At 46.3% G+C, this 11,445-nt stretch overlaps 1 pseudogene across 1 annotated transcript; it reads right to left on the minus strand.

The window, feature by feature from the left end:
* Nucleotides 1-379: 379 nt before the first annotated feature.
* On the minus strand, nucleotides 380-1,001 carry LOC309367170 (prefoldin subunit 2 pseudogene; annotated as a pseudogene). Its single transcript has one exon. The product of its transcript is annotated as a prefoldin subunit 2 pseudogene (transcript).
* Between the last annotated feature and the right edge of the window lie 10,444 nt (nucleotides 1,002-11,445).

Here is an 11,445-nt window from a genome sequence, read left to right on the forward strand (position 1 = left end):
GTGCTGGCTCCCGGCCTCTTAAGTCAGATGAGCGCACAACCCTAGAGTCGGACACGACTGGCCCGTACGGGCAGGGGTACCTTTACTTTACCTTTAAGCCCCTTTGAAGGGCAACTGACAGTGCCAATCACCTGATTTGTTCTGACAGGGACAGGCTGCATGAAGGACTTCTCCATCAGGACCTCCCCAGTGCAGCCAATTGAGCTTTCAGCGCCCATCAGCTGTTGGGTGCTGAGCAGCCATCCCTTTGAAAGACTCTTCTTCTTTCAAACTGCTTACAAAGGGATATCCAAGTCCATTTTCTAATTGATGAAATGAAAAGGCTTTTAGCAAGTGTCAGCATGTGTGTTTTTTATGTGACACGCCAAAAACTTTTATTTAACCAAAAAATATCATCAGAGATGACACCAAAATAATAATAAAGTTAAGCCTTTTGAGGTCAAGAGCCACAACTGTAGAGTGAGAGGCGGTAAAAAGAGTCCTTTGGGAGACGGCTGCTGCGCACACTAGGAAACAAGGACCCCTGTGGAGCTGGCCTTGCCGCCTGACCCTTCAGCATTGTCCTTGGAGGGATCCTTCTGGTCGTCCTTGCCCACCAGGCGGATGTTGTGTTTTCCCAAGAACTCATTCAGCTCCCGCCCTTTCGTCTGCAGCTGCTGGGTCAAGGCCTTTATGATCTTGTTGATATGCTCTTTGTTATTTTCCAAGGCTGGGAGAACTTCTGGGAGAACTTCTTTCACAGTGTGTTCTACCAACATACCTCCCACCATCCCAGAACATTTCCTAGTAGGGTCCACTTCTCGGAGTGTTTTAATTACCAGCTTGTGCTCATTCACCTCCAGCTCTAGCTCAGCTGCCTTTGAGGCTAGACCTCGCTGTTCCTGATGCAGACGGTGAAATCCAGCTACCACCTGCTCCGCCATCATGACCTTGCCGGCACCCCCAGCTGAAGAAGCAGTACCGACGCCACTGGGAGGAGCCGCCGGGCCACTCTCCACCATCTTCCTTCACCTGTCCAGGCCTTCGAGAGACATCAAGTGTCAGCATGTGTTTAGCAAGACGGCATGGTGAGCGTGCCTGCCTAACATTAAGCAGTAATCATAATAATAATTTATTATAATAATTTAGAATAATTTATATAAATTATTATAAATAATAATTTATTATTTATACCCCGCCCATCTGGCTGGGTTTCCCCAGCCACTCTGGGCAGCTTCCAACAGAAGATTAAAAATACATTAAAACATTAAACATTAAAACATCAGTCATTAAAAACTTCCCTAAACAGGGCTGCCTTCTTATGTCTTCTAAACATCAGATAGTTGTTTATTTCCTTGACATCTGACAGGAGGGAGTTCCACAGGGTGGGTGCCACCACCGAGAAGGCCCTCAGCCTGGTTCCCTGTAACCTCACTTCTCACAGCGAGGGAACTACCAGAAGGCCCTCAGAGCTGGACCTCAGTGTCCGGGCTGAACAATGGGGGGTGGAGACGCTCCTTCAGGTATACAGGGCTGAGGTCGATTAGGGGGTTCCAAAGTTCAGGCAGAGCCAAACTAAATAATCGATTCCTCCTCACCATTAGGGAACAAACAGTATGTGACACTTGGAAGAAGAAAAAATCACAAGTTTCGCAGACTGAAGTGGTCAAACAGGCACATTGGGGGCAGGGCAGTTCTTTGCGTCAACTGGTTCTGAGCTGCTATAATTATAAAATGCAGCTCTCCGGTTAAGAGTTTGAAGATGCTCTTTTGTAACAGCTGCATTAAGTTAACCTGCCTGATGCGATCTTTATTAATACGCCCGCTAGCTGTTTTTATGGAGTAGTCTACTGTCAGCCAAGCCTGTTAAATGTCATGGCTTTTGTTAAACCCCTATTGAAATGCAGATAAGCACAATGCCACATTATAAGACTGGAGAAATGCTAAAAGAGAGAGAGAGAAATGTGTTTTCTTATTTGCAAGCCGTATAAAACATCATCTGCTTAGTCTTACTTTGGGGTGGAGGAGCTTGCAGAAAGCTGGCAAAATGAATGCTGTTTTTTATTGTTTTTTTAAAAAAAATAAAGAGTGTTTTTATAGCACCTCCTGTTAATCTTCTGAAACTGTCTGGAGACTATTAAAAATGTGTGGCGGTTAGAAAAGAGACTTTCTAGTATGAGCGATAAAAGTCTATTATGTGGGATTTGCAAACATTGCTCTGTGGGAATTTAATATATCAGAGGAACATTCCATGCTCATGAACAGTGGGGGAAATATCAATCAAATGAGCATTCTGGGAATGGGACATTCAGATGGTCAATACAAGTTGGGCACCCCAGACTGATGGACACCTGGAAGATACACCCCACAGCAAGGCCTCTGGTCATGGTGCTTCAACTTGGGGAGAAATATAGGGAGCACATTATTATTGGATGGGAGGGAAAGAGGGAGTTCTGCACAGAGACGTCCCTCTCTCCCTGGGCTGCCCAATTCCATCAACCTCTGAGTCTTCCATTGTTCCATTTGAAGGAGTCTTTTCCAACAAAGGATGCATTGAGACATGGGAGATATTGCATTAGTTGTCCTGATTGTAATGTTAGTGATTTTGTCCCAGATCACGATGTTTCTTTCACGCTGCAGAACCTGTTGTGCTATGGAACAATGGCTTTTTCACTGATATACCAGCATGTCATGCTAAGTTTTATTCATGCCAGCGGGTGTGGTGTGGCACAATAGCTCAGTCGGTAGGGCATGAGATTCTTAATCTAAGGACCATGGGTTTGTTGAAAACAAAAATCTGCCCTTTTTTCCCTTATGGGGTATCCAAGAGCCCATATAGAGTACTTACGTAGGTTCCCTATTGGTAGGAGAAAATAACAGAGGCCAACCAGAGACTATTGAGAAGCAAAGCAGCTAGTAAGCCTAATCTTTATTAATCTGTTGCAACAGGGTCCTCACTCACCACATGCAGGAGGGAGGAGGAACCCAGAACCAAGGTGTGCCTGCCCTTATATAGATATTTTAAATTCCCTGCCCTGGAGCTCAAGACCACCCCTCCATACATCATACATACATCACAGAAGGGGTGTACCCTAAGACCATCCCCCAGATACATCATACCTACATCACAGAAAAGGTGGTCTACAGCAGAAATCTGAGTGCTTTGTTTATCTCATCTGACAGGTTACCAGTTAATGCTCACTTGATTAGATACCCTGGGGACCCTAGCCAGTCTTTTGTAGTGATAAATACTTAGTTCCTGGTGCCAGGTCACAGGCTCACCCTATTCAAACACAGACAGACATACCATTAAGTCAGGATTTGTGAAGGAAAAAGACAATGGGGAGACTTTTCCATTTTCCTTTGACCTTGCAGAGAAAATATTTGGTCAGTTTGGGAATCAAAAATGGTTTCAGGTCGGTCTTCCTTTGCTGATTTAGATACATGCTTGGTTGGTACACTTATGAACATTTAACATATATCTAAGACCTCAAAATTCTTATCACGGGGTCAAGCCCCACGTCGGAAAAAGATTCCTGCACTGCAGGGGGTTGGATTAGATGACCCCCGTGCATGGGCATAGCCAGGACTTTTGTTGGAGGGCAGAAATGACAATATTGGTCAGTTAGTTAAGTATTTCTATTGTTTTACTTGATCTAGGGGGGCAGCTGTCCCCTGCTCCCCCTGGCTACGCCCATGGCCTTATAGTCCCTGCGAACCCTACAATTACATGATTCTATAATCACTGGACAATGTGGCTCCTCCTGCACCCTTTCCTCAAATGCCTGCTTGGTCCCCACCCCCCAGATCCCTGCCACACCAGATTTCACCCCTTTGCTCCTGTTATTTTCTGGGTTAAGGGGGCTGCCAACAGATTTTTCCTGGAATCAAATAACACAGAAATAAGAGCTAAACCTGCACCGTTTTCATTAGTTTTCCCCCCAGAAGTAGCATTTATGCCATGCAAAAGCAGAAATGTAATGCGGAAATGAGCAGAAATGGAAGAAACTGCTGTGTGAATGCAGCCCCTGGTGTCCTCCAAGAGTCCAGGACTACATCTCCCATCAGCCCCGGGCGTCCAAAACACCCGGAGGGCACCAGCTGGGCAAAGGCTGATCTAGCCCAATACTGTCCATTCCAACCGGAAGCACCTTTCCCAGGACTCGGGTACCTTTTGGCACCACCTGCAATGAGGTGGAATTGCTGTTAGGCCCATTGTCAATGAGACCAGTTTCACATACACAAGAATACGATGTGACCAAAAGACTGGCAAGGAGACAGAATTTAAAGGCTAAATGTTAAAGTGGAAAACAGGTCCATATAAGGTACAAGGAGGGTTCTGACACATGTAGAGAAAAAGGTTGAGTAAACTCTACTTCATTGAGTGAAGACGGGACACGGGTGGCGCTGTGGGTTAAACCACAGAGCCTAGGACTTGCCGATCAGAAGGTCGGCAGTTCGAATCCCCGCGACAGGGTGAGCTCCTGTTGCTCAGTCCCTGCTCCTGCCCACCTAGCACTTTGAGAGCATGTCAAAGTGCAAGTAGATAAATAGGTACTGCTCCGGCGGGAAGGTAAAACGTTTCCATGCGCTGCTCTGGTTCGCCAGAAACGGCTTAGTCATGACCCGGAAGCTGTACACCGGCTCCCTCGGCCAGTAAAGCAAGATGAGTGCTGCAACCCCAGAGTCGGCCACGACTGGACCTAATGGTCAGGGGTCCCTTTTTAAGTTCTACTTCATAGAGTGTGGTTAGAATCATAGACTTGGAAGAGACCCCATGGAACCTCTAGACCAGGCAAGTCCAACTCCCAAAAGACTGTGAACTACTTACTCCCAGTATTAAAAAAAAAAACTGGCAGTGATCTACCCGTTGTCATTGCCAACAGGTTGAGCTTTATTTGGGGGGGGGGGGCCAAAGTTGTTGAGGAATACACACCCATACGGGGAATCAAACCTGTGGTCTTGGCATCAGCAGCACCAGGCTTTAACCAACTGAGCTAACTGGCAAGGCTATGAGAGATAGTGAAGTGTCAGGGAGGCAGAAGGAAGTTGGTTGGGTTGAGGATGAACAGAAAAGATGACATATGTTTGCCTAGATGCTGTGTGTCGTATAGGAAATAGTTGAACTATGGAACTCCCTCCCACAAGAGGCAGTGATGGCCACCAAGCTGGGTGGCTTTAAAAGAGGATTAGACAACCTCAACATGCAGTGCCCCCACAGCTGGAGGCAACAATGTTTCTGAGCACCAACTGGGGGTGAAGAGCGCTCTTGTGTTCGAATCCTACTTGCAGGTTTCCTCCACACACACCTGGTTGGCCACTGTGAGGACAAGATTGTGAGGGCCATTGGCCTGATCCACCAGACTCTTCTGATGTACTTAAATGCTCTTGCAGATTCTTGCCACTCTGTCCTGTAACACATTACTAAATAAAGTGTCATGTAGGTAGCCATGTTGGTCTGATGCAGTCGAAATAAATTTAAAAAAATTAAAAATTGTCCAGTAGCACCTTACAGACCAACTAAGTTTGTTTTGTGCATGCACACTTCTTCAGAGACACTGAAGCAGAAGTCACCAGACCCTTCTATATAGTGAGAGGGTGGGGAGGGGTATTACTCAGAAGGGTGGTAGGAGATGGGTAATTGGTCCTACAGGAAAAAGCATGGGATAGTATGCAGATGATTAGCATATGAGACAGGAATCCAATATCTCTAGTAAGACCAGGTCTCTCCGTAGTTTTCAGTTTAGTAAAGGTAAAGGTAAAGGGACCCCTGACCGTTAGGTCCAGTCGTGGCTGACTCTGTGGTTGTGGAGCTCATCTCGCTTTATTGGCCGAGGGAGCTGGCGTACAGCTTCCGGGTCATGTGTTCCCAGCATGACTAAGCCACTTTTGGCGAACCAGAGCAGCGCACGGAAACGCCGTTTACCTTCCCGCCGGAGCGCTACCTATTTATCTACTTGCACTTTGACGTGCTTTCGAACTGCTAGGTTGGCAGGAGCAGGGACCGAGCAGTGGGAGCTCACCCCGTCGTGGGGATTCGAACCGCCAACCTTCTGATCAGCAAGTCCTAAGGCTCTGTGGTTTAACCCACAGCGCTACCCACTTCCCATTTCATTTTAGTAATAAGTTGTAATTCAGCAACTTCTCTTCCAAGCCCATTTCTGAAATTATTTTGTAAAAAGCAGCCATTAACAGTGGTCAACAGGTTGACCATACCCATTGAGTCAATCTCCCATCTCCTACTCCCCTCCTGAGAAAAACCCTAGCCCACCCTCCCACTATATATAAGGGTCTGGTGACTTCTGTTTCAGTGTATCTGTGGAAGTGTGCATACACACGAAAGCTTACACCCAGAACAAACTTAGTGGGTCTCTAAGGTGCTACTGGACATTTTTTAAATTTTTTAAAAATAAAGTTTGACCGTTTGGTAACTTGGTGTGAGCCTTGGTATTTGAACCTTCCAGGGGAATTTCCCCCACAGCCGGGGATGAAAACCTGGGACCATCTGCATGCAAGACATTTCCTCCACCGCTGCACTCTCTCCACTGCCTGACGGATTGCACCTATCAACCGTACAATCGGTGAATGTTTCTATTATTAGCTACCTGAACAGTTTATCGCTGCTCATCACGAACGTCGGGGATAGGATAGCTTCCAAATAAAATCAGTCCTTGTAAGGACTTCAGATTCCTGCTCACAGGCCTGTTTTTACAAAGCAACCGTGCCGAGAGGAATCGGAGAGAGAGAGCGCATTTGTCTCCTGACATACAGCTCCATGATGTGCCCAGAGATGAGTTAATCTGTGCCCCCCCCCCTCCGTACGCACACAAATAGTTCCTTGGACGGAGGGTTGGTCGGAGGCAGAAAGCAGAATTAGAGTCATTCATACATCACCCAAACGGCTCTCTTCAATTTCAGCGCAATCTGCAGAATTATAAGCTGCCCCAACTCCCCTTCCCCATTCATGGGGAAACAAAAGGCCTTTTGCGAAAGGGGAAATATTTCAGAAACAAATATTTCGACGTTGCTGCGCCACCTTTTCTGTAGCCCAATCCATCTCTCCGGCAACTCTGAGTCGGAAATCGTTGGCCAACCTCCAACATATAATGGCCTTCAAACAGAGGAGAGGAAAAGGCAGGCCCCTGTTTTGCTTCCAAACGACTTGCAGTAAAACCGAAGCGGCCCAGCCTTTTAATTCCATTGTGGGGAGCGAAAACAAAAGCCACAATTAAAGCCGTATATCTCAGCCTCCTCATCCCTGGCAGCCACAATGTCTCCGGGTGCTTTTGTGTAACAAGACTGTCATACGGGGCCGTTCCTCAGAGCACAGAGAAAGCTCTGCGGAAACACAAACCCCCCAAACAACAAAAACCACTGGAGCATCAGCGCAAAGGAAATATTTTCTCCCTTTGAAAAGCTTCTCTGGGCTGCTCTTGAAATTAGGGCTCTCAGATGCAATGCTTTGAAGCTGAATGGCACATTGAAATGGAAGAGAGCAATTTTCTTGCTTTGGGCTGGATCTCTTTGGCTCTTCAAATCATATACCTTTTTCTGCTGGGTTCCCAGTTCCATGTCCTTTGTCACTCATGCACAAAGCGAGTGCATTGCCCAGAGGTCATCAGGGATCAGCTGGCAGGTGGATCTCTATTTGCTATGGGGCAGGGATTGGAGCAGACCGGCGTTTCGGGTTTTGTGGCTCCCGTGGTCCCTGATTACCAACCCTGAAATATGAAGAGCTATAAAAGGGGAAGAAATGTTGTGGGGAAGGATCAGCCCCCAGCCTTGAAGTTCCTCGGGTGACCTTCTTTCCACCAGTCACATTTTCAGCCTGGCCCTGCCTCACAAGGTTGTTGTGAAGACATACAGTCTATAGTTAAACTGTGGAACTCATTGCCACAGGAGGCAGTGATGGTCACCAACTTGGATGGCTGTAAAAGAGGATTAGACAAATTCGTGGAGGAGGAGAGGGCTATGGGTGGCTACTAAATCGAATGCTATGTCCTGCCTCTACAGTCAGAGGCAGCTGCGCTTCTGAATCCTAGTTGCTTGAAGCCACAGGAGGGGAGAGTTGCTCTTGCGCTTAGATCCTGTTCTGTGGCTTCCCACAGGCAACTGTTGGGCTGCTCTGAGAACAGGATATTGGTCTAGATGGGCCATTGGTCTCATCCAGCAGCTACTCATTTGTTTGTTTATATTTGCAAGTCAGACACCAGGGCAAAAAAAGGCCTGAAATATAAGACCATAATAAAATAAAATGCCATAATTTCAGGCAGTAATTAAAGAGATCTCAAAGTCCAGCCAAGCCATCCATAAAATTAATGAAACCACTTTAAAAAACAGTTTTAAACCTGCAGTAAAATAGGCACTCATAATCCCAAACCAGCCTGTGTTCTTAATTAAAAGGCATCTGAACTAAAAGCACTTTGAAGCCAATGGGTCTTCCAAACCCATTTTAAAGCCAGAACCGATGAGGACAACCACATTTCCCATGTCTGTGGGTCTTGTGGGTCTGTATGTGGGGACTTACTGCAGAGAAGGTTCTATTTTTAATGCTGTCCATCTAACTGATTTTACAGGTGAGCTAGTAAGCAGAATATCTGATGCTGATCTTCTGTATGCAAACCAGTTTCTTAAAAAACCCACTGCCCATGGGAATATTTGCATGGAATATGCAGAGTTGTCTAGTATTATTTTTTTATAATACTTTTTATTGATTTTTTAGCATAAATATACAGTTTTAATCCAAATTTTCACAAATTCCATACTTTTGGACTTCCTTCAACTTCTCTGACAATCATCCATATTTAACTCTTGCTTACGCATTTCTTCTGTTCTCTATTGCCATTAGTCCCCCCTCCAACCATCCATTTTTCATTTAACAATATACCTCAGTTTTTACAGTGCTTCTTTAAACCCCACTAGCGTTGTTTGTACTTCACATGTGTTTTTCAGATATTCCACAAATTTCCCCCAGTCCTCGATGAACTTTTGGTCTCAAAGATATCTAACTTTCCCTGTTAACTTGTCCAGTTCTGCATAATCTGTTAGTTTCATCCTCCATTCCTCTTTCGTCGGTATTTCCTCTTGTTTCCACTTCTGGGCCAGTAGAATTCTTGCTGCTGTAACTGCGTATTGAAAAAGTTTGTAATCCTTCCTTCTTATTTCCTTTCCTGTAATGCCTAAAAGTAGGGCTTCTGGTTTTTTAACAAATGTATACTTCAACATGTTTTTCATCTCATTATATAATACTAGACTAGTTGTCTAGTATTATTAATCACATTTGTCTCCCATTCTTCCAGTGTAGGAATGCACTGCACACAGGCACTGAAAAGATGTGATATTATGCACGATTGGTCCTTAGCCACCCTGATCTCTAGCCTGAAGCAGGGGAGGGTGGGATAGAGGAGCCTCACTGTCAGATGCTGGTGGTGGTTGCTCGTGAGTAACCAGGCAGGACTCCGACCTGTCTTTTACAGGTTTTAGTGTGCGAACTATTTACAGTGCAGATCTACCAAGTTCATGTCCGTCTCAGTCACTTGCAGAATCCGAGAGTGGCCCCTTCCAGATTCTCCTCCAACATAAGAACTTCAGCACCCCAAGCCTCCTCCTCCCCTCCTTGCATTTCACCCCGATGGAAGTGGCGTGCGTCCCTCCTGGCCAGCCTCGCTAGGTGAGGCGCTGGGACTCTCAGCAGCATCCTCCAGCCCTTTCCCCGCCTGGCTGACCCCTTCCCTCTCTTCTCCACTGAAGGTGTGGCTTTTCCCACCTCTGGAAGAGGAACTGCTCCTCGCAACAAAGGTGAATGTTGGAAGATTCAGGACAGATAAAGGGGATTGCAACTAAACATTAGGAAGAACTTTCTGACAGTAAGAGCTGTTTGACTCTGTTCGAACAACTTTGGAAGGCAGTGGGCTTTCTTTCCTTGGAGGCTGGCTGGCCATCTGCCAGGGATTCTTTAGCTTCCTGTATTGCAGGAGGTTGGACTAGATGACCCTCGGGACCCTTCCAGCTCTACAATTCTACTATTCTATTCTTAATTTCCAACTGCCATGTAAATCACAGCCCTCTCCACGTGGTTTCACGGGACCCAGCGCCCGTCCTCTTGAACTTCCAAGCTTGCAGAAACTGCAAGACCCTACGGGCCGATCAATGCACCCATTAAGCGCTGTAATATTTGGCAATCCAATTGCCCCTCAAATCACTTTTTTGACTTTAATTAACAGAGCCAAATCCTCCCTCTCCCCTTAATCTCATTTCTAAAGAGAAAGGTTATCTATAAAAGAAGCCATTAGCGATAGATTCGACTAAATCCCCAATTATATTACTCATCATCTGGGCAAATTTGAACTTGATGATGTTCTATAAACCCAGGATAATCCCTGTTTTCCTCGTCTGTTTACCTTCGGCTTTGTGGAACTGATTATGATACTTCATTCTTCAGAGCTCAGCGAGTGGAGTCCCAGCGTGAGAGAGGCGCAAGGCAAGGAACTGACTTTTTGCCTCCCTCTGTTCCTGGCTTGGTAGCCTGCACTCAGACATGCGCTTGCTGATGTCGCAGTGCTCACACTCAGAAGGCAACCCAAGTACTTTCCACTTCTTCTAAGCAGATCTCTCTCCCACAAACTCACTCAGAGACTTTGGGCACTCTCAGCCTCCCCTTTCCCCTTGTGTAAAATTATTCAAAGCAACACGGGCACCTGGAGTGTGATACGTAAATGAAGAGTTTGGATTTGATATCCCGCTTTATCACTACCCGAAGGAGTCTCAAAGCGGCTCACATTCTCCTTTCCCTTCCTCCCCCACAACAAACACTCTGTGAGGTGAGTGGGGCTGAGAGACTTCAGAGAAGTGTGACTGGCCCAAGGTCACCCAGCAGCTGCAGGTGGAGGAGCGGAGACGCGAACCCAGTTCCCCAGATTACGAGACTACCGCTCTTAACCACTACACCACACTGGCTCTCAAATGAAACTTAATCTCATCCTATAGAGCTTTCAAATCCCTCGTAGCCCGGTAAGATTGTCTTCCATAAACACGGTTTTAACAATGAGTCCGTAAGTGACTGTGGAGGCCAATGCTGGATCCACACATCCTTCCACAGTGGGGACATAGGTTTCCGGGTGGGAGTTGATCACAGTGTGGATTTGCCAAGTGTGCCTTCCTCTTAGCACATTTCTCCCTTGCGTCCTGAGTTCGAGTGTCTTCAAAGCCCATGACACCTTTGGTCAAGGCTGTTCTCCAACTGGAGCGCTTGCAGGCCAGTGTTTCCCAATTGTCGGTGTTTATCCTACATTTTTAAAATTTGCCTTGAGACAGTCTTTAAACCTCTTTTGTTGACCGCCAACATTACGCTTTTCATTTTTAAATTCGGAATAGAGTACAGTGGTACCTCTAGATGCGAACGGGATCCATTCTGGAGCCCCGTTCACATCCTGAAAGGAATGTAAGACGCGACTGTGCGCCTGTGTG

This window comes from Podarcis melisellensis, assembly GCF_964234715.1.
Source record: "Podarcis melisellensis genome assembly, chromosome: 1".
Classification (NCBI taxonomy): Eukaryota; Metazoa; Chordata; class Lepidosauria; order Squamata; family Lacertidae; genus Podarcis; species Podarcis melisellensis.